Source organism: Canis lupus, chromosome 25 (genome assembly GCF_011100685.1).
Source record: "Canis lupus familiaris isolate Mischka breed German Shepherd chromosome 25, alternate assembly UU_Cfam_GSD_1.0, whole genome shotgun sequence".
In the NCBI taxonomy this organism is placed as follows: Eukaryota; Metazoa; Chordata; class Mammalia; order Carnivora; family Canidae; genus Canis; species Canis lupus.
The window spans coordinates 7,310,363-7,334,072 of record NC_049246.1 but is presented as its reverse complement, the minus strand read 5'-3'; the positions used below and the strand labels follow the sequence as shown (position 1 = coordinate 7,334,072).

General features: G+C 42.1%; 1 long non-coding RNA gene across 1 annotated transcript; it reads left to right on the top strand.

Annotated features, from left to right (window-relative positions):
- Positions 1 to 1,531: 1,531 nt before the first annotated feature.
- On the top strand, positions 1,532 to 22,156 carry LOC119865896. The gene is made up of 3 exons (XR_005378353.1): positions 1,532 to 1,650; positions 17,717 to 17,902; positions 21,143 to 22,156. It is a non-coding gene; the product is annotated as an uncharacterized LOC119865896 (long non-coding RNA).
- Positions 22,157 to 23,710: the final 1,554 nt, after the last annotated feature.

The window sequence follows — 23,710 nt, the reverse complement described above, 5'->3', positions numbered from 1 at the left end:
GCTGGAAGAATGGTATAAAATAGATGGGGCCAGGGGTCGGGTTGGGGGATTAGTCAAAGACTAGAAAGTTATTAGCAAAAGAAAAGACAGGATTATTTCAGGCTAGGTTACCCTCCTTTAGGGGATGGCAGGGGGTTTTATCAAGCAGATTACCTCACTAGTGCTGACCAGAAAATTCCAGACTGATTGGTTTAAAATTCCATCCTGGGAGAGGTTGAAACTGCAATTAAGACTTCGTTTGTTATCCTGGAAGCAAGTCATTCTACCTTGGGCCCGTATTTTTCTTTTCTTTTAAATATCTGTAAATGCAATCATAAAGGTCCTTACATGTGAGAGATAGATAGAGATTTCACATAGTCAGAAAAGGAAAAGGTACACAGAAGAGGAGTCAGTGTGTCCATGGAGGTATAGATTTACATGTATTTGGGTATATTCCAGATATATTTTTGTTACTGAGCTGTAATTCTACTCTGCTACGGGTCAGAAAACACATGCTGTATGAGTTCAATCCTTTTACATTTATTGAGAATATTTTTTAACCTGACATATAAGGTCTATACAAGTGAATGTCCCATGTGCCCTTGAAAGTCCTGCTATTGTTGGGTGGAGCATCAGTAAATCTCAATTTGATCAAGGTGGTTGGTGATTTTGTTCAAGCTTTCTATATTATTACTGACTTTCTGTCTACCTGTTCTATCAATTTGTTGAGAAAGCCTTGGTTCTAATTGTTATCTATTTCAGTCTAGAGTTTTTGCTTTATGTATTATGGAACCCTTTTATTAGGTGCTATACATTTATGATTGTTCTATCTTAACTTTTTCCTGTCTCTGGAAGTTTCCTTGTCTTAAAGTCTATCTTGTCTCATATTAATCGTGTCTCTCCATCTTTCTTATGCTCACTGCACGTGATGTCTTTTCCATTGTTTTATTTTCAACCTATTTTGTCTTTGTATTTTAAATGCTTATATGATAGCATATTGCTAGGTGTTGCTTTTTAGGTAATCTCAAATGCTCTACCTTTTGATCAGTGATAAGTCAATTACATTCAATGTAATTAATTTACAATTGGATTTAGGTCTTTCATTCTGTTATTTAATTTTAACTTGCCTTTATTTTTGGTTCCTCCGTTCTTCCTTTTCTGTTTTCTTTTCTGTCAATGAAATGTTTTAGTGCCTTTGGCTTTTTAGGTATTTCTTTTCATTAATTTTGGTGCTCACTCCAGGGATTACAGCATTCATCTTTTACTTATCACAATTTACTTCAAGTTACTATAGGAACCTTGCATCCGTATATGGATCCACATTTGTATTTTAATACTACTTTTGGTTTTTATTTGGTGCAATGCTATTGATTTTTTATATATATGCTGGTTGCAGAAGAGAATGGTTGACCTCTGCTAAAGTGAACTTAGTGAGTCATTTGCCATAGGAAAGTCTGAGGAGGTAGAAAATCTGAGGAGGTAATTGGAATGATGGGGAGGGGCAGGGGTATGACATCATATGGGTAGATTACAAAAGGTAGAGGAGCTTCTGAGAGGTTGTGGCTGTTGGAGAACAGGAGAGAGGAATGTTGTTCCCGAAGGTAGGACAAATCTGAAGTACAAATGTATGTGAGCTGTGGCTTTCAAATGACAAAGAAAATTGGAGAATGGGTGAGTAAAATTTGGAAACTCAATTGAGGCACTTTTTAGTAGTAGATAAAATTAAGAAAAAGTTGTGTTAGTATGGAAAAGTACATTTTCCTGGGACTTTGACTATTGTACACCTGAGTGTAAGCCGAGCTAGGGAAAATCTATCCATGGAAATGTTTTGAGACATTATGGAAAGGAATAGAGTAAAATGAAATAAATAAGCAAAAAACAAAACAAACAAACAAACAAAAAACAAAAAACTGGATGTCACATTGCCATGACTAGCAAATCTAGGTATTAGCCTCACTTTGCAGATGAGAAAAGCAACTTTTTGTTTTTGCATAATATGGAAATTTGGGATGAATTAACAAAATCTTGCCTTGTTATAAAATTTTTACAAACACTAGCAAGTCAATTCTGATATGCTTATTTTTTTTAATGTCTGTTCTTGAGAAAAGTCTTAACTATATTGCACTTGTTCTTGTATTCAAAAAAAGCATTTTAATCACCAGCAGAGGTGCCCGTGGCAAAAGAAAATATGAAGTCCTAAGCGTCTCATTAGACAAACTCTAGGATAGGATCAGTTACATTTAATTCCCAAGGCCCTCTCATTATATTTCTCTTTAAAGGGCTTGTTGCAATATAGTTCTCATGAACTGGGAGGTTGTCTTACCTCGGGAAATTTTAATATTTTATCCGGTCCTTTAATGAGCCTGCCAATATATTTAAAAGGCGAATAAAAATTACATATATTGAGATGATAAAAAATATTTTAAAACATAACCATTTAAGTAAACTTTAAAGTATTTAAATCATTTACCATCGGAAGTAAACTCAAGAAGATAACATTAATTAAAGAAGCTGAGGTATGCTGCCACATAGTATTGTCATAGTTGAAACTGGACATGGTGATTTCCCAGAATCCAGTGGTTGACAACTGAGTGTAATTAGCTACCTTGTATAACCCAAGACTCCTCAGCCAATGGCACTATCAGGGTCACACCAACATTTTATTGTCTCTTGCCCTCATGTGCTGACAGAGTCCCTCCCACCCTTGCAAAGTCTTCCCAAGGTGTGTTTGAATGTTTCTGGGGGTTTCTTATACACATTCCTGAATGAACCTTCTCGTAAATTGGCCACATCTGCCTACTCTATGTCAAAGGCTCATGTAGATGCATATGTGTTGAGGCGGGGAATGTTCCCTTCCAGTCCACATTACACTCTATAAGTCTTGGTGGAATGCAGGACTACTTGTACTCTCTCCTGTTTTATAGAGGCTGTAGGGAAACTGCTCTTTCATGTTTCCTGCAGCCGCTGTCTCTCTGGAATGTGACCTTGGAAGACAGACATGGGATCATCTGTAGGATAAGTAATGCTGTAGCCTAAGTAGCTGCTCTTTTCTGCTTCTATGGTTTGACACATGGCAAGTGGGATGTTTCTGGCTTCTTTGCCCCTTAAGGGAAACTTTCTACAGGGTTAGGCTTTCTGCTCTGGGAAAGCAGATCCATACTCTATGGTTCATCTCTGCATCATCAGAGTAGGCACACGCTAAAAACTTGTCATCTCTCTGCCTGGGGTTCTTAAGTTTTTCCACTAAATAACATTCTTCTGGGGCTGGCCACACAAGCTTGCCAGTTGCCTACATCTTATCTTCGGGACGAGTTAAAACTCTCATTACATTTAAGATGCCTCATGAAATATCATAGTTACTTTAGGCTAAGTTGCTTTTTTCCTAAAGCGGTTGGAAATTGTGACAAAATTTCATTGCCCTTATTGTTACCATTTCAACTTAGGCATCTCCTGATTTCTATCATTTTGTGTTTGGTTTAAATATAGACTAATGTTGGCATTTCAACGATTCAATCATGATGAGATCATTGGCTCTTGCCTTGCCACTAACACACCATATTGGGCTAGTGTTGCCAGAGAAAACACAAGATGCTTAGTCAAATTTGAATTTCTAGTAAATCTAATGAATAATCTTTTAGTATTATTAAGTCTTTGCATTTTGGCAATGGGGCAGAGTCCCAAATTTATACTGAAAATTATTTTGTTTATCTGAAATTCAGATTTATTAGTTGTCCTGTTTTCATTTTTCTGGAAAAATCATTTCTCTGTATTTCTGTTTCTTCATCTATAAAGTAGAATACCAACCTTGTGTATCTCATTAATTTAAAGCTCAGATGACATCAAGTACATTAATGTTTTTTGATAAGTAAAAATGTGCTGTACATATGTGAGACACTACTAGCCATTCAACAAAGGTTTATTGAATATCTACTATTTGCTTTGGCTGATGTTAGCATACATTTGCATAGTGAACTCAAAATAAGCAGAAGACATTTGCTTCTAAGGAGCTTTTCAGAAGTTGAGTTGGACCAAAGGACCTCATGGATTCTGGATTCCTTGCTGGGAACCCTCGGGAATCCTGTGAGCACCCCTGTGGAATGCCAGAAATGTAGGAAACATAATAAAATCCAGAGACAAGGCATTGGAACAAAGAGGAAATTGTCCTTGTAGCATAATATCAGATCCAGTTTCCAAGTTCCAATGTTGTGCATTCTCATTTTTAATCTTAATTTCAGCTTGAATAATAGCTTCAAAAACCAAATTAACATGTTTTCAAATGAGAAAAGCCTCTACAATCCCATAAAATCCAAACATATATATATATAATGGGAGATTATATTGTTTTTTCATTCATTTGTTCATATGTTATGTATTCAATAAATAGTATTGACCACCTCTGCTATGTGCCAAACAATGTGCTCTGTATACAGTATTTAGAGATAAAAAAGAGACAATCTAATTGAGATGCTAGCTTTACATGTTTCTATAAATAGATTCTGAGATCTTGCTTAGAGATTCTAGGCCAGATAAGGTTTGAGTGTGCCCTTGATCTAGGAACCCTCTTTATTCCTGTGGGAGGAATGTCTCTCTTTAATGAACCTTATAGTTGGGTAAAATCACGTGATCCAGATTAGCTGACTAACTCTGGTCTCCCAGAAAGTGACTGATGTTATAAACAGATAACCCTTATTTCTTAAAGTCTAGGAGAAGTCAGACATGTAATGCATATTGTTAATACTGTATGATGAGGGGCTTGTGGAAGGTGCTATAAGAACCAAGGAGAAAGTGTCAGAGAGGGATTTCTGAGCAGCTTTTTAGAGGAGGCAGCCCTGGGAGCTCACCAGGGTGTGAACGTGGGAGACTATTGCTGGTGCAATGAACATCTTGTGCTTCTAAATAGCATTTGTCGTACTCTGCCTTATGGCTTTCTGCTGTCCTGCCTCAGACTATAGGCTCCTCCAGGCCTGAGAGGTCTGTGTCTTGTCTTTGCATCCCATCATCTAGCAGTCTTTCAAATTGCTATTTTAGCTCAATGTGCTGAAGTTGCACTAATAACTTTTTTGAACAGACTTCATAATAATGAGATAGTATACATTAATAGGCAGCGTGAAGTCAAAGACTTTGGTTCAAATGTTGGTTCACCACTCACTGGGCCATATAGTTTTGAGTATGACTCCCTCCCTGAAACTTTTCTTTATGAGAAAAAATAAGATATACTTCATATGTTGTTTTGAAGACTATATAGTTAGATGTTCAGTACTACTGGTTTAATCAGAGACCTCTTATTCCGTATTAATTCCCCATCTCCACCTATAATATGCTTCTTACACTGACTTGGAATTTAGTTGCTACATTTGTTGGAAGAAAAATTTAGGAACCTGGAATACAACCACCTAAACAATAAAAATTCTGCTAGTGTGAAAAATAATTATGTTTACAGCTTTATACACATTCATATACATTGTGATATATCCACACATTGCCAGGAGATCATGTGTAGATAATTCTCTTGGGAAGATGCTTTTGTTGGCTGATGGTCATGCATGATTCCCAGATGTATTCTGGTGATGCAGCATCTGGGAATCAGGAAGCTATTTGCAGTATACCATGAACATTTGAAGTGTTAAATTAAAAAAATATACCGAATATGCATTTTGCTGTGGAATCATTGTAGATAAAGAGTAACCCATGAAGGCTCAGGGTGTGATCCCAGGGTCCTGGGATTAAGTCCCCCATAGGGCTCCCCATAGGGAGCCTGCTTCTCCCTCTGCCTGTTTGTCTGTGTCTCTGCCTCTCTGTGTCTCTCATGAATAAATAAATAGAATCTTGAGAAAAAAAAGAATAACCTATGAGAAGTGGTTTTAAAAATAATTTTTGGAAAAAGCTAAGTATTCTCTCCATGAGTCCCTATGGATCAGTAAGAGCTGGCTGTTGAATGAGGGACGTGGTAGGATACCTATATTCCTTGGCGGCAGAATTTGATTAACCCATTTCAGTGAAAATCCGTCCTAATCATTTAAAGAATTCCTTAAACTGGTATCTTTCTAATAAGACACAGCCCTGAGAGAGGTGGGTCATTTTGGGGAATAGCTAATTTCTGGAATAACAGAAGACTTAATTTAAGCACTCAGGACATTATTAAAAGATATAAAAGGCTTCATTCCTCTTACTGTCCCACCCACATCAACACCATTTTTAAAAAAGATTTAAGAGCAGCCCGGGGTGTGATCCTGGAGACCTGGGATCAAGTCCCGTGGCGGGCTCCCTGTGTGGAGCCTGCTTCTCCCTCTGCTTGTGTCTCTGCCTCTTCTCTCTGTGTGTCTCTATGAATAAATAAGTAAAAAATCTTTTAAAAAGATTTAAAAAATTTATAGATTGATGAGAGACACACAGAGAGAAGCAGGGACGTAGGCAGAGGCAGGCTCTCCATGGGGAGCCTGATGCGGGACTCAATCCCAGGACCCCAGGATCACAACCTGAACCGAAGGCAGAGGCTCCACCACTGAGCTACCCAGGTGTCCCTCAACATCATTTTTGAAGAGGGAAATAATTAATTCCGTATCAAGGCTCCTTATCTTATGAACCCTCCAACTGCCTGTTCCTGCCAGGGACCAAAGAGAAGAAGCTGAGACTCAAGCATTGTCTTTGATGGAGAGTGTTTCCCACTTTCTATCCTGGTTCAGCATCCAAGAGTCAACTTCAGACTTGGTCAGTGGATGGAAGTGTTTTTATGTCTCCTCCTCTCCTTATGTCATCTCTCTTGATTAAAACACCAAGGACAGAGGGCTTCAGTGGCTTGATCTGTGAGTTAACATACCTGGGAAAGACTAATTAAGTAAGACAGTGTGAGAGGGTCCTGTGGGACTAAAGAAAGCCTGGTTCCTCTGAAGAATGTTGCAGCATAACTCCCTGCTGTATTCTCCTTTCTGGCCACATTTCCTGGCATACCCTCTCTCTCCCAAACATCCTGTGCTCCAGCCATGTTGAGCTGTTAATGATGATACTATGACCTTGAGGGGAATTCACAGAGCTGCAAAACAGAAATATATTCCAAGCACATTTTTAAAAAGATTTTATTTATATATTTGACAGAGTTAGCATAAGTAGGAGGAGCGGCAGGCAGCAGGAGAGGGAGAAGGAGAGGCAGACTCTCTGAAGAGCAGGGAGCCCTATGTGAGGCTTTATCCAAGGACCCTGGAATCATGACCTGAGCTGAAGGCAGACACTTAACCAACTGAGTCACTCAGGAGCCCCCAAACAGATCTTGTATTTGCATATGCTATTTCTTTGGCTTAGATTATCCTTCACCCCAGTATCTGTAGGAAAGCTCCTATTCATCCTTAAAAACCCTCCCCAGTATCACCTCTTCTATAAAGCTTTCATCAACATTCCAAGGCAGTTACTCAGTTCTTTTCCTGGGCTCCAACAGCAGATTTAATATCTCATAGTACTTATCACACCATTTTATATTTTACTTGCTTATCTGTCTGCTCCCTGGGGCACCCATCATTAGTTGCCTACCAAAAACCTTTCTCCACCTTTTCTTACTGATAGAAACTTGATATTTTTCAGGTATTCAGCCTCAAAGAAGATTGGACTTCTTTCTCTACCCCTAGGGGTGAATTTTGGTTGCCTTATGCCAACAATGGCAATTCTAGTCTGCCTGCTAGTAACTGGCTTCAGCTGGAGTGTGAGATGCAATGCTGGCCAGTGGAGTCAGCTGTGGAGGTGTTTCCCCAGCTTGTTTGTGCATGTGCATGACCTGGGATTCTGCAGATTCTGATTCTGGCGGCCTGGGGTGGGGCCTGTGGGTCCCACACGCTGTCCATATGAGACCACCTTTTGAGTTGTAAGCCAAGGGGCTTCTATGTTAAGCTTCTTTACTTTTAGAAAGAGACCTGAGAGGATAATGGGTCCTTTCATGTCTCCAAAAGTGGGTCACCCGAAGCTGCTGTGTGAAGTGTGTCACCTAAAGCTGCTGCTGGCATCCCGTGAATGCCAAGGAAGTAGCGAACGTGCTGGCAATGGCAGAATGGGAAGATGGAGAAAAGCAGAGGCTGTTAAAATGTTGAATTAAGCAACCCTGGAGCAGTCCATCCTTTGTACATTTTATTGTTTATGTTCCAGGAGGTATTGCTTTATACAATTATATATTTTATGATTCAATTATTTATATATGTGTGTGTGTGTGTGTGTGTGTGTGTGTGTGTGTATCTACAGTGCCATGATGGGTTTGCTCATCAATGTTTGAAAGCACTAGCCTGGCCAAAGGCCAGTTGTTCCTTGGGGGTACTATGCACCTGCACTGCACTCACAGGAAGCGAAGCTGGTTCCTCGAGCCCTGTTATCCCTGCTCCCATTATTTCTCTCTCCAGTCCCCAAGCCCTATGCTCACCAATGCAGCCTATGAGCTGTTTCTGACTTGGAAGAAACAGCACGAAGTGCTCTCTTCATTCAACTATTTCTTATACTTTGTGCTGATACTTTGAGCCACATGAGTGGACTGTCCTCTTGTGGGCTGACTCCCAGAGAGACCACACAGATCCCAGCCAGGGGCAATTTGACTCCTGGGTCCTGCTCTCTGTGCTCGCTTCAGTGGGACATGGACCAAAGTCAGGATTTGTGGCTCAAGGGGCCTTAATCAGTTAGCAGCCTGGAGTTTTGAACCAGATCTGGCATCATCTGCTTCTTGGAGTGCTGCTGAAGGAGCACATTTAATGACAGGACTTCAGTTCTGAGCCTGAGACATCACTCTGGAAACTGTTGGGAGGAACGCCCTATAAAACCACTCTTGGGATGGTGCATAGAAACCCAGTTCCTCATCTCTTTCCTCTTTCCATATTCTAAGCCCTACTTTCCATCCCTGACCCCTGGGGCTCTGCCAATCTGGGCAGTTGTTTGAGGTGCTGATGGAAAAGACATCAGTAACTTACATTCTTCCCATGCAATCTCTCTCCACATTCAACCTGTGTTCCAGCCAAAGTGAAGCCTCTGTAATTTCTCACCTCTGGACATTCCCCTACAATGCACCTTTCATCTGAAATTGCTTCCCCCACCCAGCTTCTGCATGAGGAGATCCTATCCATATGCTAAGGTGGAGCTCTCACACTGTCCACACTATGAAAACTTGCTCAGTATCCACTGCCAGAATTAATTGTGCTTTCCTCTGGACCCCTCAGGGTTTTGTTTGTGCCTCTTTTTGAGCACATGTCGTATGCTACCTCATTGTAGTTGTTTGGGTTTCTGTCTGGCCTCTTATGTGTACTCCTGAACTCCCTGCAACTGGATTTTATTCATCTTTATTTAGCAAACTTCTGGACATGCAGCAAGTGCTACTACACACATTGTAGGATTGATATGCTATTATTTTCAGGGTTAAAAATGGCCAATGACCCATATAATCAATTGATTTTCAACAGGGGTGCCAACACCACTCACTGAGGGAAAGGACGGTCTTATGAACAAAAGGTGTTGCGAAAATGCATGTCCATACACAGAAAGATGAAGCTGGACCCTTTATGCTATATACAAATTTAACTCTGATGGATCGGAGACCCAAATGTAGAGCTAAAGCTATAAAACTCTTTGAAGAAATAAAATAAAATAAAATAAAACTCTTTGAAGAAAACATAGGGGAAAAGTTTCATGACATTGGATTTGGTGATAACTTCTTGTTAATGATACCAAAGATAGCCAAAATAAAATGGATAAATCAGATTTTATCAAAATTAAAATTTTGTGTATCAAAGGACACTGTAAATAAAGTGAAAAGATGATCCACAAAATGGAAAAAGAAATTTGAAAACATGTATTGGATAAGGAATTAATATGTAGGATATATAAGAAACTCTTAGAACTCAACAACAAAAATACAGACAATCCAATGCAAAAATCGGCAAAGAACTTGAATAGACAGATGTCCAAAGAAGACATACAAATAGCCAACAATTGTATGAGAAGATGCTCAACATCACTAATCATTAGGGAAATGCACATCAAAACCACAATGAGATACTACTTCACAGTATTAGGTTGGCTATTATCAAAAAACCAGAAAATAACAAGTATTAACAAGGATGTGGAGAAACCAGAACCCTTGTGCCCTGTTGGTGAGACTTTAAAATGGTGCTGCTGCTAAGGAAAATAGCATGGGTATTGCTGAAAATTAAAGTAGAATTATCATATGATCCAGCAATTTCACTTCTGGGTATATACTCAAACGAATTGAAACCAGGGACTTGAACATATTTGTATACGAATGTTCAATGCAGCGTTATTCACACAGACAAAAGGTGGAAACAACTCAAATGTCCATCAGCTGAGGAATGGATAAACAAAATGTGGCACATACATGCAATGGACTATTTTTCAGCCTTAGAAAGGAAAGTAAATATGATGTGTGCTACAGCACAAATAAACCTTGAAAACATTATGCTAAGTGAAATAAGCCAGACACAGAAGGATAAATATTGTATGATTCCACTCCAGGAGGCACTTAGAGTAGTCAAATTCACAAAGATAGAAAGTAGAATAGATGTTACCAGGGCCTGGAAAAGGGCGCAATGGGGAGTTATTGTTTAATAGGTTCAGTTTGGGATGATGGAAAAGTTCTGGGGATGGAAGGTATTGATGGTTGCACAACAGTATGAATGTATGTAGTGCTATTGAACTGCACACCTAAAAATGGTTAAAATGGTAAATTTACATTATACGCATTTACCACAATAAAGCAAAATAAATAAAATGGTCAGTGAGTTGCTAGATTAGTAGGGATAAGGTGGATTCTATCTTACTGAATGGGGAGAGAGGATGGAGGCGTTTTCAAGAGCGCAAGATCAGGGGCCTGTGGTGTGCTTAAAACACAGCCCACTTCTCTGTCTGCCCTCAGTGTCTCCTGCATCTACATAGAGATACAGGAAGTTGCTATGCCTATGGTTCAAGAGAACCCTGGACACTGGAATTCCTAAGAATCACAGTCTGAGGAAGGGACAGAGTTCTGTACTGTGTGTTTGGGTTTTGAAATTCTGCTGTGGAAGGAGGCTGAGACCGCTGCTCCACATCCTGTGTTAGCTAGAGCACAAGCCCCTAGCATCGAGGCTGTGCAGGGCCGTGTGTCGGGCATGCAGGGTAACAGTATTTGTCTAGGCATCTCCCAGAACAAGAGCTCCAGGTGGGGTGGTGGTTTCTTGCTGAGGCCTGTGGGCCAGGAAGATCCACCTGCTGAGGGGATGCCCTGTGTAGAATGCGGACATGTCCCGCTCTCCACGAGAGTCACCCAGAATTCGTGACCTCTTTCTGAGTGAAGACCCAGCTTTGACTCCTGGGCCTTGAGGCAGCTGAAAGAGTCAGAGTCTTGAAAAAACACCTATTTTCCCTTTGAAAGAAAAAAACACTCTCAATTTAGCAGAAATGGAAATTATTCTCATTGTTTTTAATCCATGCTCTTTTGGTAGAACAATGGTGTCTGTGTTGTCTTCACCCTGCTCTGTGACTCTGAACTCGGAGCCTCCTCCCTTCCCTGAGCAGGATGCAACCTCCCCCTTTATTTTTATCTTCTGAAGATCCTTCGATTGCACCCAATGCAATGGTGGTCACACACCATAGGTGTGACTGCGTGGGACTTGTTAAAATCAGAGACTTCACCTTTAATCCTGATTCAGTGGGTCCAGGACAGAGATGTATACTTTAAAAACAATCTTGTGGGACGCCTGGGTGGCTCAGTGGTTGAGAGTCTGTCTTTGGCTCAGGGCGTGATCCTGGTCCCAGGATCGAGTCCCACATCAGGCTTCCTGCATGGAGCCTGCTTCTCCCTCTGCCTATATCTCTGCCACTCTCTGTGTCTCTCATGAATGAATAAATAAAATTAAAAAAAAAAAAAAAAGAACAATCCTGTTGATGTGTAATTCACATGGCCAGTGTATTTCAAGCAGCACCTCTGGTGATTCTGATGAGCAGCAAGGTTTGGGGACCATTGGGCTGAGGTGGAAGTCAGGCAGATCTGGCATTGCTCTGGGAGATGCAGAGGGGAAAGTCCAGTAAAACAATGCCCATCTCACGAACTTGCATTCTAGTCAGGTAATGATAGTCTAGTTCAGTAGGTAAGTGAGGTCAGTAGGTAAGGATAGACCTTCAGTAGGTAAATTTCAGATGCTGAAAAGTGCTATGGATAAAACAAGGTCATGTGAAGTAGAGTGACTCCGGAGGATGCTTCAGCTGGAATCTGGGAAAATGTTCTGAGTGAGGAGAAACCTGAATGGTGAAAAGAGCAGCCATATGAGGAGAAGGGGGTGACTCTGGTTCCAGCCAGAGATAGGAAATGCTGAGGTCTTAGGGAAGGGTGAGCCTGGCAGGTGCAGGGGCTGAAAGCAGTCCAGGTGGCTGGAGTGTGACAGGTTGGTGGGAGAGTAGGGGAAGGTGAAATTACTGAGGCAGGCATGCAGGTCACGGTCAGAGAGTTTGAGTTTTATGATAACCATCATGGGAAACCCCTAGAAGGTCTTCAGCAGAGGAGTGACATGATCTTGTTTATAAAGAGCATACGGCTACTGTGTGAAGGACAGACTCAGGGCCCATGGAGACAGGGCACTGTTGTGGAAATCTAGGTGAGAAGTAATGGGGGTTGGGTTAGGGTTGTGCCAGTGGAGATGTGGAGAAGTGATGGGATTTGGGATTGATTTTACAGGTACAACTGAAGAACTTACTAACGGATTAGATAATGGGTATGAGGGAAAGTGAGGATTCAAGTTTTGGGCTGATCAAATCGACAGAAGGCTCAAGGGGGTGAGATGGCAGGTTTGGTCATGTTAATTTTGAGATGCCTACAGGACATACGAGTCACGAGGTTAATAGGCAGTTGGAAGTATATCTGCATCTGATGGAAGAGTTCTGGACTGGAAACACACATGTGAGAGTCAATATTATAGATGGTCTTCCTGGCTGGGGAACTGGATTAGATAGTGTGGGGGAGAGTGTAGACCCAGAAGAAGACCACAGACCTGGGTTCACTCCGACATTAGAGGTTTGGTGTAGGAGGCCAAGAAAGGGAGATGGACAAGGGTGAGCCAGCCACGAAGTGGGAGAGAACCAGGGGGATGTGTCCTGGGAGCAGAGACAAGGCAGTGTTCAGGCAGGGAGCGGTCAGCCTTGATGCTGCTGAGAGAAAATGTAAAAATGCGCAGAGAATTAACAATGCTTTGGGTAACATGAAGGTAGTAAGTGGCCTCCATAAGAGTTGTGTTAGTGATGTGACAAAAGCATAACTTTGGCATGGTGAAAAGAAAGTCCCTTGTCCTAGTTCTTTTTTTTTTTTTTTTAAGATTATTTATTTATTCATGAGAGACAGAGAGAGTGGGGCAGAAGGAGAAGTTGTCTCTTCACAGGGAGCCCAATTTGGAACTCAATCCCAGAACCCCGGCATCACACCCTGAGCCCAAGGCAGATGCTCAACCACTGAGCCACCCAGGCTTCCCGCCTTATCCTAGTTCTATGAGAATAGTTGCTTCTGCAGACTGGGGAAACCTAAGCCATCAAAGAGATAGCTCAAGATTGGTGGGGGTGAGGCACAGCGGGGGCAGTCAGGAAGAATAGCAGTCCTGGGGGTAGGAAAGGAGAGATGGTTCTCTCTGGATCAGAAGGGAAGGACAGAGACCAGATGGCTGAGCAGTGGCTCCCCTCAGAGGCAAGGGCTGGTGCAGACTCCTTGCCTCTGGGCTCCAGGACTTGACAAAGATTTTGGGAATGGAAGGCAAGAACTTTAAGGGACCACATGAACTTGGGTCTGAGAGTACCATAGCAACTACCATAGACTGGAGGTAAGGGCCTTCACTCCATTTTCCAGGCGGTTCTTAAGCTTCCTGGATTCTACAGCAATAATTCTGATATTGATGGGACACCTGGGTGGTTCAGTGGTTGAGCAGCTGCCTTCGGCTCAGGTCATGATCCTGGGATCCTGGGATCAAGTCCCACATCAAGCTTCCCACGGGGAGCCTTCTTCTCCCTCTGCCCATGTCTCTGCCTGTCTTCTCATGAATAAATAAATAAAATCTTTTAAAAAATAATTCGAATATTGAATATCTTCCAGTCCATTGGGATAGACCTTGATTCAGACTCCAGTTGACCTAAATAGACTGGTATTTCCTTTACACCTGAATTTGTGGACTGAAATTCATTTCCACTATGCTCTACAGTTTTCTTCAGCCTCTTTCTCTCCTAAATGAAAAGCATCATAATTAACTTACATGCACCAGAGCATAGGAGTTTTTGGAACAGTGCAATTAAAAAAAATGGATATGCTTTGAAAAGTTATAAACACTGAAGAAATGGAAAGGAGGAAATAGGAATGCCCCGCTTGGAAAGAAAACCACCATCTCATCATTCTAGAAAGCTCTAATAAACCTGAGACCAGGAAAAACTAGAGTGAGTAACTCTTCACTGGTGTATGATTAACAATGTTAGCTTGAAAATGTTCATATCTTATCATAAGAAGTCTCCGGAGAGCAGGAGCTAGTATAGAGCCCTGCTAAATAAGTCACTACTTCTCTGTTACTGTTTTTTGTTAAACAGAAAGGAAGGGAGGGAAGAAAGGAGGACAAAAGATTGCTTTTCCTATTTCCTTTGTGAAATTCTACCCTGCATCCGAATAATGTAAATACTCCTGGGGCGAGTAGGGAGTAAGCAGTTTATCAATCATTTATATTTATACTCGGCTCTGTCATAGGACTGGAGGAGATTTGCCAAAAAGTGTAAACACTGTGAGCAGTTCGAAGAAGCTCCCTGCTAGGAAAAATCGCCCTCTCTTGCCCCAAATAATTCAGTGACGAGAATAAACTCGGGTGTCTTTGTAACTTGGCTCAGGGCATTTTAATCAGTACCAGACCAATCTGCCTTGGATGCAGATGGCCATTTGATAGCCTCTACAGGAGATCATTCTGATTCTCATCCTACAGTCCAGCGTTCAGGCTTCGATCTCCACACAGTTTTGTTTTGACACGGTCATTTGTTCTTTGCCTGGGGCACTCTTTAGCTTGGTGGCCAGGCTCACTTGAGCACGGGCAATCCTGCACGTCGCTGTGGCCCTGTCCAAGCAGAAACAAGTCCAGAGGAAACATTAATCAGGTGTGACTCTTACAGATGAGAAAATGGTGAGGGGCGGCATGGCAGCGGAGGAGCAGCATCTGCCTGGTGTTTGCTGGATCACCAAGCCCAGGAGGCTGGGTTGCCTAGCAGCTCCCAGCCACTTCAGGCCAGTGCTAGGCAACGAGATGTAATCTGTCAGCTGCAGGCCATCCATGTTTCCTCCTGGTTTTTAGAAGACATGTAGGTATTTCAGGAGCATCTAATTATCTTTGATCTCCTTCGCTTCGCTGTGTGCGTCAGGTACCCCATGTCGGCACTCCCCCATCCCCGATGTTCAGATGCTTTTCTCACATAGCAGAGGACCTACACCTTGCAGGAAATTTTCGCGCATTTCAGAGAACAGGAAGATGAGAATCTGTTGCTGTGGATGCATTAAGCCTGCCCTCCGTGGTCATTTTCAAGGCTTCCTGCTGACATACAAATTGTTAGATGTACAAAGAACAATTCACTGACGGATGCTGGGGAAACCAGGAGACATGTTTTACTGTGTGAGCAGCCATTCTACTACCTTCTTGCTCCCCCAGTAAAAGGAGAGAAATGGATATGGTGGTGCTCAGGTCTCATCTCATTTCCACGGCCAAGTGATCAGCAGTCTTTCTCGTGCACTTTCTATGTGTTAATCCTTTTTTACTTTTTAGTTCTCATGATAACCCTATGATTATTTCCATTTTATAGTTGAGAAAACAGGCTTAGGAAGTCTGTGTCTCCAAGTCATATAGTTGCTTAGTGGCTCTAAGTGTTGCTCTGGTGCCTCCCCAAAGTTGTGTGAGACCTGATCTCTGCCGATTAGGAAAGCTCTAATCTAGTTGAGTAACTTGTGATGATTTTGAAGTACTATTTTTTTTAAGAACACTAAGACAATATGTAATTTAGAGGGATTCGGTAACATGGGAGTCTATGGTTGGGCATCTCACAGGGGATGAGCCTAGATCAAAAGATTGAGGAGGAGAGTTTCATGTCTCCTAAATCTTCTACTGAAAGAAGTTCCACCAAAGAACAGTGGCATCTGCAGGCCAATCTTTAATTTTCAGAAAGTAGTATGACAACTGGAAGCAAAGATAAACCTAGACTGTACTCAGCTCCCTGGTTTTGGTTGAATTTCAGACTCATCCACACCCACCGCTACATATAAGTCCTGGCTGCTGAATAATCACCTCTTCAGGCACTGGGTTGAAATGTATATACACATATGTGTATGTGCATAAATCCTTCCTGGCATTGTGGTGCCCAATTCCTAAGTAGGAAGCAGGAAACAAATGGGAGATCAAGTGACCCAGAGAACAGGAAGAAGGGAGGAAAAAGAATCAAGAGATTTGGTTCTAGGTCAAAGTGAGTAAGGTGAGAATTCACAAATGTACAAGCTATATCTTCATTTTTAAAATAGCCCCCTTAAAAGTTCATTACTTTTACTTTTGGAAAGGAGTTTAATGACATTTGGATGCTCTAAGACCTGGGCATCATCCCCTACACACGCATGCATGCATATACACTGTGGCTTTGTTCAGTTATTGATTCTTAGTCCACGTATGAAGGATATTATATAAGGCAGTGACTCTTAAACTTTAATATGGATATAAATCATCTTGTCAAGATTCAGATTCTTGGATGGGATGGGTATAGATGGAGGGTGGGGCCTAAAACTCTGCATTTCTTTTCTTTTTTTTTTTTTATTGGTGTTCAATTTACTAACATACAGAATAACCCCCAGTGCCCGTCACCCATTCACTCCCACCCCCCGCCCTCCTCCCCTTCCACCACCCCTAGTTCGTTTCCCAGAGTTAGCAGTCTTTACGTTCTGTCTCCCTTTCTGATATTTCCCACACATTTCTTCTCCCTTCCCTTATATTCCCTTTCACTATTATTTATATTCCCCAAATGAATGAGAACATATAATGTTTGTCCTTCTCCGACTGACTTACTTCACTCAGCATAATACCCTCCAGTTCCATCCACGTTGAAGCAAATGGTGGGTATTTGTCATTTCTAATAGCTGAGTAATATTCCATTGTATACATAAACCACATCTTCTTTATCCATTCATCTTTCGTTGGACACTGAGGCTCCTTCCACAGTTTGGCTATCGTGGCCATTGCTGCTATAAACATCGGGGTGCAGGTGTCCCGGCGTTTCACTGCATCTGTATCTTTGGGGTAAATCCCCAGCAGTGCAATTGCTGGGTCGTAGGGCAGGTATATTTTTAACTGTTTGAGGAACCTCCACACAGTTTTCCAGAGTGAACTCTGCATTTCTAACAAGCTCCTAGGTGATATTGACGCTGTTGGTCCAAGAACCATACTTTGGGTAGGAAGGCTGTTGGGATTTCCTAATTGGAGGATGGAATTGGGAAGAAGACCTCACAGGTCCTGTAGCTCTTCTCTGGGACCAGAGTGTGGTTTAAACACAAGCTATCAAAGATAAAAATAATTGATAGATTCATCAAATTTTGTTCTCTTTGTTGTCTGAAAAACTGCTTGACAATATAACCTAAGTTTTATCCCAGCAGCAGTGAGATTTGAAGCAAAACCTGACATCTTGGTATGGAATCTCTGTGAATCTTCCACAGAGCTCTTTGAGGTACTAATAATTATTTTTGTGTTCACAGTGAGGAAATCGGTGGTGAGTGTTGAAGTCAGGGCTAGAACCCGGATCATTTTCCTTCAAGTCATGAATTGTGCCTCCAAACCACACAGAAACACTTCACAGACCCCAAAGGAAACGATGAGTAGCAGAACTGATCATGAGTCTCCTAAGATTGGGAAGGAAAGGATTGGAATTCATTCAAAATGAGGTATATTTTATTTGTTAATTTCCTTGTTCCAGAAGTAATTTGAAGACATCAATAATAATACACATTTACTGGGTTGCCTGGGTGGCTCAGTGATTGAGCATCTGCCTTCAGCTCAGGTCGTGATCCCAGGGTCCTGGGATCGAGTCCTGCATAAGGGCTCCCTGTGAGGAGCCCGCTTCTCCCTCTGCCTATGTCTCTGCCTCTCTCTCTGCGTCTCTCATGAATAAATAAATAAAATCTTAAAAAAAAAAAGAGAGAGAGAGGCAATATGCACTTACGGTCTCACCCTTTCCAGGGTAGCTGGGGGGATATTTAAAAGGAGATTGTTCAGCTTCAAGGACAGAATTTCTGAGAGTAGAATATGAGAGATTTTCATCCGTGTGTGTGGAAGTGGGTTAGGGATGGGTGAGAGTATCAGACGTGAACAGCGCCGCCCTCAGATGCTCAGGCCCATCCCTAGGAGTGCCAGCCCAGGTACGGGAGAGGGCAGGGTCCCACCGCGGCAGCAGGCAGCACCATGTGCAGTGGCTTTTGAAAGGTGCTTAACACCATTTAGAAAAACAAAGTCATATTAGGTGGGTTTATACAAATGGGTTGGGACATGTCCATGAAGTATGAACACAGGCTGTGGAGAAGTAAACAATGATTAATAGCAATGTCTCCTGAGCTGCTCAAGGGATCTTTATTACATTTTATCTAACAGCCTCATTAATGGTCTAGAAGAGGTAGACGCTAACAGAATTTTAATTAAATTCATGGTGGATATTAAATTGGGAATGATTGGGAATCTCAGGGAAGGCAGGAAGGCAACCTAAGAGTACGTGAGAAGATAAAATAAAATTCATTATTAACGGGTGAGAAGAAATGTCTTCGAAAAGACTTGTGTGGAAGTAAGGGTTTCGGAGATTGGCTTATTGTGTGCCAGACACTGTCCTGGGTGCTGTGGAAGTGTAGCTCATTTGTTCATTCCAATAACACGACGGGATATGTGCAAAGAAGAAGGCTGAGGCAGGAAGAGGTGAAGGGGCTTGCATAGGGCATGCAGGTGACAGATGATCTAGAAATTTTTTTTAAAAAATCCCATTGGGTCTTTTTATTTTATATTTCTTTTCCTCTAGAGTTACAAGGCTGTAGTAAAACCATGCTTTTAAAATGTTTCTGGCCATTTGGTTTCAATGGAAATGTGTATTTTGTGTATTAGCCTAAGGATAATCTTTTTAAAGACATGTTTTTCAGAAAGAGATGTTCATAGTATCCATTTTGTGGCTGCTGTGAATTTGGGCCTCCTGTGAGTTGGCTCTGAAAGGGCAGGCAGCAGGGGCTCCACCTACAGAAAACAGTGTGTTTGGGGGCCTGGTTTGCTTTGGCCACTGCTGTGGTCACCCAACTCCAAGAAGAGTGCTCAGCACACGGGAGACATTCAAGAAATAATTAATAAATGCATTTCTATTAGTCCACGTTGATTTCCTGTCAGCTTCAATTTAGAATTCAGAAAGTGTAAAGTAGTTGTTTTAATGGCAGAGGGGAGGGCTGTGGAGGCTAGGTAATGATGCACCTGCACTCCAGGGGCTTATATGTTTGAGCTGTGTCACAATTACCATTTGTAATGTGCACCCCAAGCAGGAAACTCACCACAGTGTCCTTGCCCATATGGGAGATAGTGGCTATGCCCTCTCTCCTGCCTCCTCAGAGTCGGGGGAATCAAATGAGAGGTGGGCTGGGAAGTAATCTGTCAGCCAGGATGCACATCACCAGTGTTAGTTACCACACAGTTAGAACCTTACGTTGTGTTTATCAAATTTGCTATCATCCCCAGGGTACTTTTTGGAAAACATTTAAACTAGTTTAACCACTCAAATAAATTTACTGTGATACAGAGATAATCCATGGTAGGGTGGCTCATCACTTAGGAAGAGATGGCAACAGACTCGGCTTTCTTTCCAGGTGAACTTCAGAGTCTTTGGGCATCAGGCCCAGGAATGTTGTTCTTAAAAAGGGTACATGTGATCGTGATGTTCATCATGTTTGAGAATAATGACAAGTTCAAGAGAAAAGCTGCTTCCCGAGAGGATAGTTGAAAGGGGTAAGGCTGGGGAACAAATGTCCAGAAGGCAAGGGAGTGGCCAAAGGATGTGGAATACTGGGAACCTTGATTTTTTTTAGCAGAGAAGAGGTCATAGGAAATGATGTCAAAGTCAAGGCCAGGGACTATGCCTCGCAGGGTGAATGCAGGGCCTTCCATTGCCCAGCTGAAGGCCTTTTGTGGGGGGTGGGGGGTGGTGGTGGGGTGGACAGTGTCTCTCAGGACAGGAAGCGGAGTCAGTAGTTGCTAGTTCTGGTAATCGAATATCTTCTTGCAAAGAGGTGAGTTGTTTCTAGGGTCAGCTTTCATGCCTTTGACTGAGCTCCTATACCTAGAAATCTTAATTCATCCCCCCTGACCTGGCCATTTCTCTGAGACCAGCAGTGAGTGGAAACTGTGGTCTTTCATTGAGTACCTACTATGTGAGGCCCTGGGAATACAACAGAGAGCAAAACAGACATGTCGCTGCCCTCTTAGAGCTCATGATGAAGTTGGGGAGACGGATACGAATGAAATAATCAAGTAGGGGTGCCCAGGTGGCTCAGCAGTTGAACATCTGCCTTTGGCTCAGGTCATGATCCCACAGGGCTCATGTGGGAGTGTCCTGCATCAGGCTCCCCACAGGGAGCTTGCTTCTTCCTCTGCTTATGTGTCTGCCTTTCTGTGTCTCTCATGAATAAATACATATTTTTAAAAAATAAGAAATGATCAAGTAAATGCATATATAATTTCAAAACCTCTGTACATGCCATGAAGAAAATGTCTAGGGTCCATGAGAGTTTGTAGCTGGGTCTGCTGTAGTGACAGTGTCCATGATGAGAGAGAGAAAGAAGGGGATGAGGGATGGAAGGGAGAGGGAGGGAGGGAGAGGGAGAGATAGAGGAGGAGTAGGGAGAGAGGGAGAGAGAGAAGCCATGTTAGTTTGCTCAGGCTGCCATAATAAAATACCACAGAGTGAGGTGCTTAAACAACAGAACTTAATTTTCTTACAGTTATGGAGGCTACAGGAAATTAAGGTGTCAGCAGGGTTGGTTTCAGCTGTGGCCTCTCTCCTTCACTTGAAGATGGCTGGCTTCTTAGGTCCTCACCTGGCCTTTCCTCTGTGTATGTCTCTGTCCTCATGTCTTCTTCTTCTTTTTTTTTTTTTTTTTTTGCAGGTTTTATGTATTTATTAATGAGAGACCAACAGAGAGAGAGAGGCAGAGACACAGGCAGAAGGAGAAGCAGGCTTCATGAAGGGAGCCCCATGTAGAACTCGATCCCGGGACTCCAGGATCAGGCCCTGGGCTGAAGGCAGCGCTAAACCGCTGAGCCACCTGGGCTGCCCTCTCATGTCTTCTTCTCATGAGGACACCAGCCATTCGGGATCAGAGTCCCGTCCCCCACCCCCACAAACCCTCTCTTTTTAAAGAGAATCACCTTTTTAAAGACACTATTTCCATAAATGGTCACATTCTGAGGTCCTGGAGATTAGGACTTCAACACAGGAGTTTGGGGGTAGGCGGACACAATTCAGCCTAGAACAGAGGTGTAAGCAGACTTATGTTTGGAGAAGCTTCTCTGGCTCCTGGGTACTGGGTGAATGAGGGAGGGGACTGATGGCAAGAGGCCCTGCCCAAGCATGAGGGGTAGAGCCTATTCAGGCAGGCTTTCAACCTCCTTTCTGTCTCCTGTTCTGACTTCATTGCATTTTCATGCAGAATATTCAAATGCTATGGAAATCTAAACACTGCTGTATAAGCTATACTTTTTAAAGTAGTCAAATGGGACACTAGAAAATCTTACATTTGAAGCAGTACTTCCAAGTTTGAGTTTAAAAAAGAAAAACCCAAACAAAAACAATTCCCTAGTCACCTAAAGGCAAAAGGGAATTTTTTTTTGGTAGGGGGAAGGAGAGAATGATTTTTGTGACTTAATTATGAAAACACCAGATTAAAAAATGATTTTATTTTTATTTTATTTATTTATGAGAGACACACAGAGAGAGGCAGAGACATAAGCAGAGGGAGAAGCAGGCTCCCTATGGGAAGCCTGATGTAGGACTTGATCCCAGGACTCTGGGAGCCAAAGACAGATGCTCAACCCCTGAACGACCCAGGTGCCTCAAAAATGATTTTGTGTTATTGAATTTTTTGCTGAAACGTCACTTGAAATAAAAATAAAATAACAGATATTAGCTGTCCCTTAATATATGCTTCTTGGATTTGTCGGTGTTTTGGAGAATGAAAGATGAAATAAAATGACATTATTAGCTATTGAACATTCATTTTCTTTTTCTAGTACTTGATAATATCAAAATTCAGAACAGCAAATCAGAATTGTCTCCCAATCACAATAATAATAATCCTCACCACATATTCATCATAAGGAGATGCTTTCGAAATTTCCAAAGTGTATTAATAGGAAGAAGCACCTCCACAAAATAAGCTGTGGCCTACACTGGAAAAGATGATAGACACCAGAATCACCAGTCACTCAATCATACCTGCTTTGTAGGCTTTGCGTACAAGAGCAGATCTTGGATATGGCAGATAGGCCACCTGCATTGGAATCACTTGGGAAACTTGTCACAGATGCAAATTTTGAGGGCTCATCTCAGCTCAAATCCAGATGTTTGGACAAAAGACTGAAGCATCAACAAAACTCTAAGCCACCAGAAAGCTTTACAGGTGATTGTTAAGCCCAGTATGATTTGAGGACCACTGTGTATGCTGTACCGTGGGAGTAGGAGAGAGGATCAGTATTTTGTGTCTGCTCTGAGGACTTACTGTTGGGTGGGGAGCCTGAATGGAAACATGAAGTCATAAGGCAACACGCCATTGCATATAATTTCTTGACTTCAGGAGACCACTAAGGTCATTTAAGCTGAATCTTTTCACTTTTCAAAGAGCAACCAACACAGAGAAGGCTTACTGACCAGGTCACATGCTTAGGGGGTGTGCTGGAATTTGCTCTTGCTCAGCATTTGGTCCACTGATTGCTATCCTTGTGTTGCTTCAAACGCATTCAAATGAATTCACAGCACATGGTCCTTACAAAGATGGGAGGGTGAACATCCTACTTAAGATGTTTGGTTTGTTTTTTAATGGGACACATAATCCTTACTCTTTTCCAAGTTTGAAATAATAAAATCACTCACACAGTCTGCAAAGTGTGGCCCTGGGAAAAGCTTACCCTCTGTGCTGCATGTTGATCAGAACATTGACTAGGGGAAAAAAAAAAAAAAAAGGTCACCCAGGCAGTACAAGTGGCCTGTTGAGCCTCACTGATTCCTGGAAGGCTTCAGTGGCCCTCCTGGAATTAATTTTTAACTTATCTAGGTATGTTTCTTAAAATAACATTTTAATCTTACTGAGCTAAAAATAAAGGGACTGGAGATTAGTTTATCCTAAAAGATTGAGGAGGAGTTAATATCGTCAAGAATGCAAAGTGCCTTATATAAGTTAGAACCAGAGAAGAAATCATTATCTGATATCATGCAGGATTTAGGAGCTAAAGAAAGGGATTACTGCCAGGAAGAATGTGATACCATCCCTTTTGCAAAGGACTTTGAGGGCAAATGGACCTTGCCTATAGTTTTCTTGGGTTTTCTCATCCAAGCTCATGGCTTCAATCACTCTCTACATTCTAAAGTCCTCCAAAGCCCCTATTGCACTGAGGATGCAATAGGGATCCTCCTCCTGCTTGCCTTGGCATACGTGTCCGAAGTGCCCTAGTGGCAGATG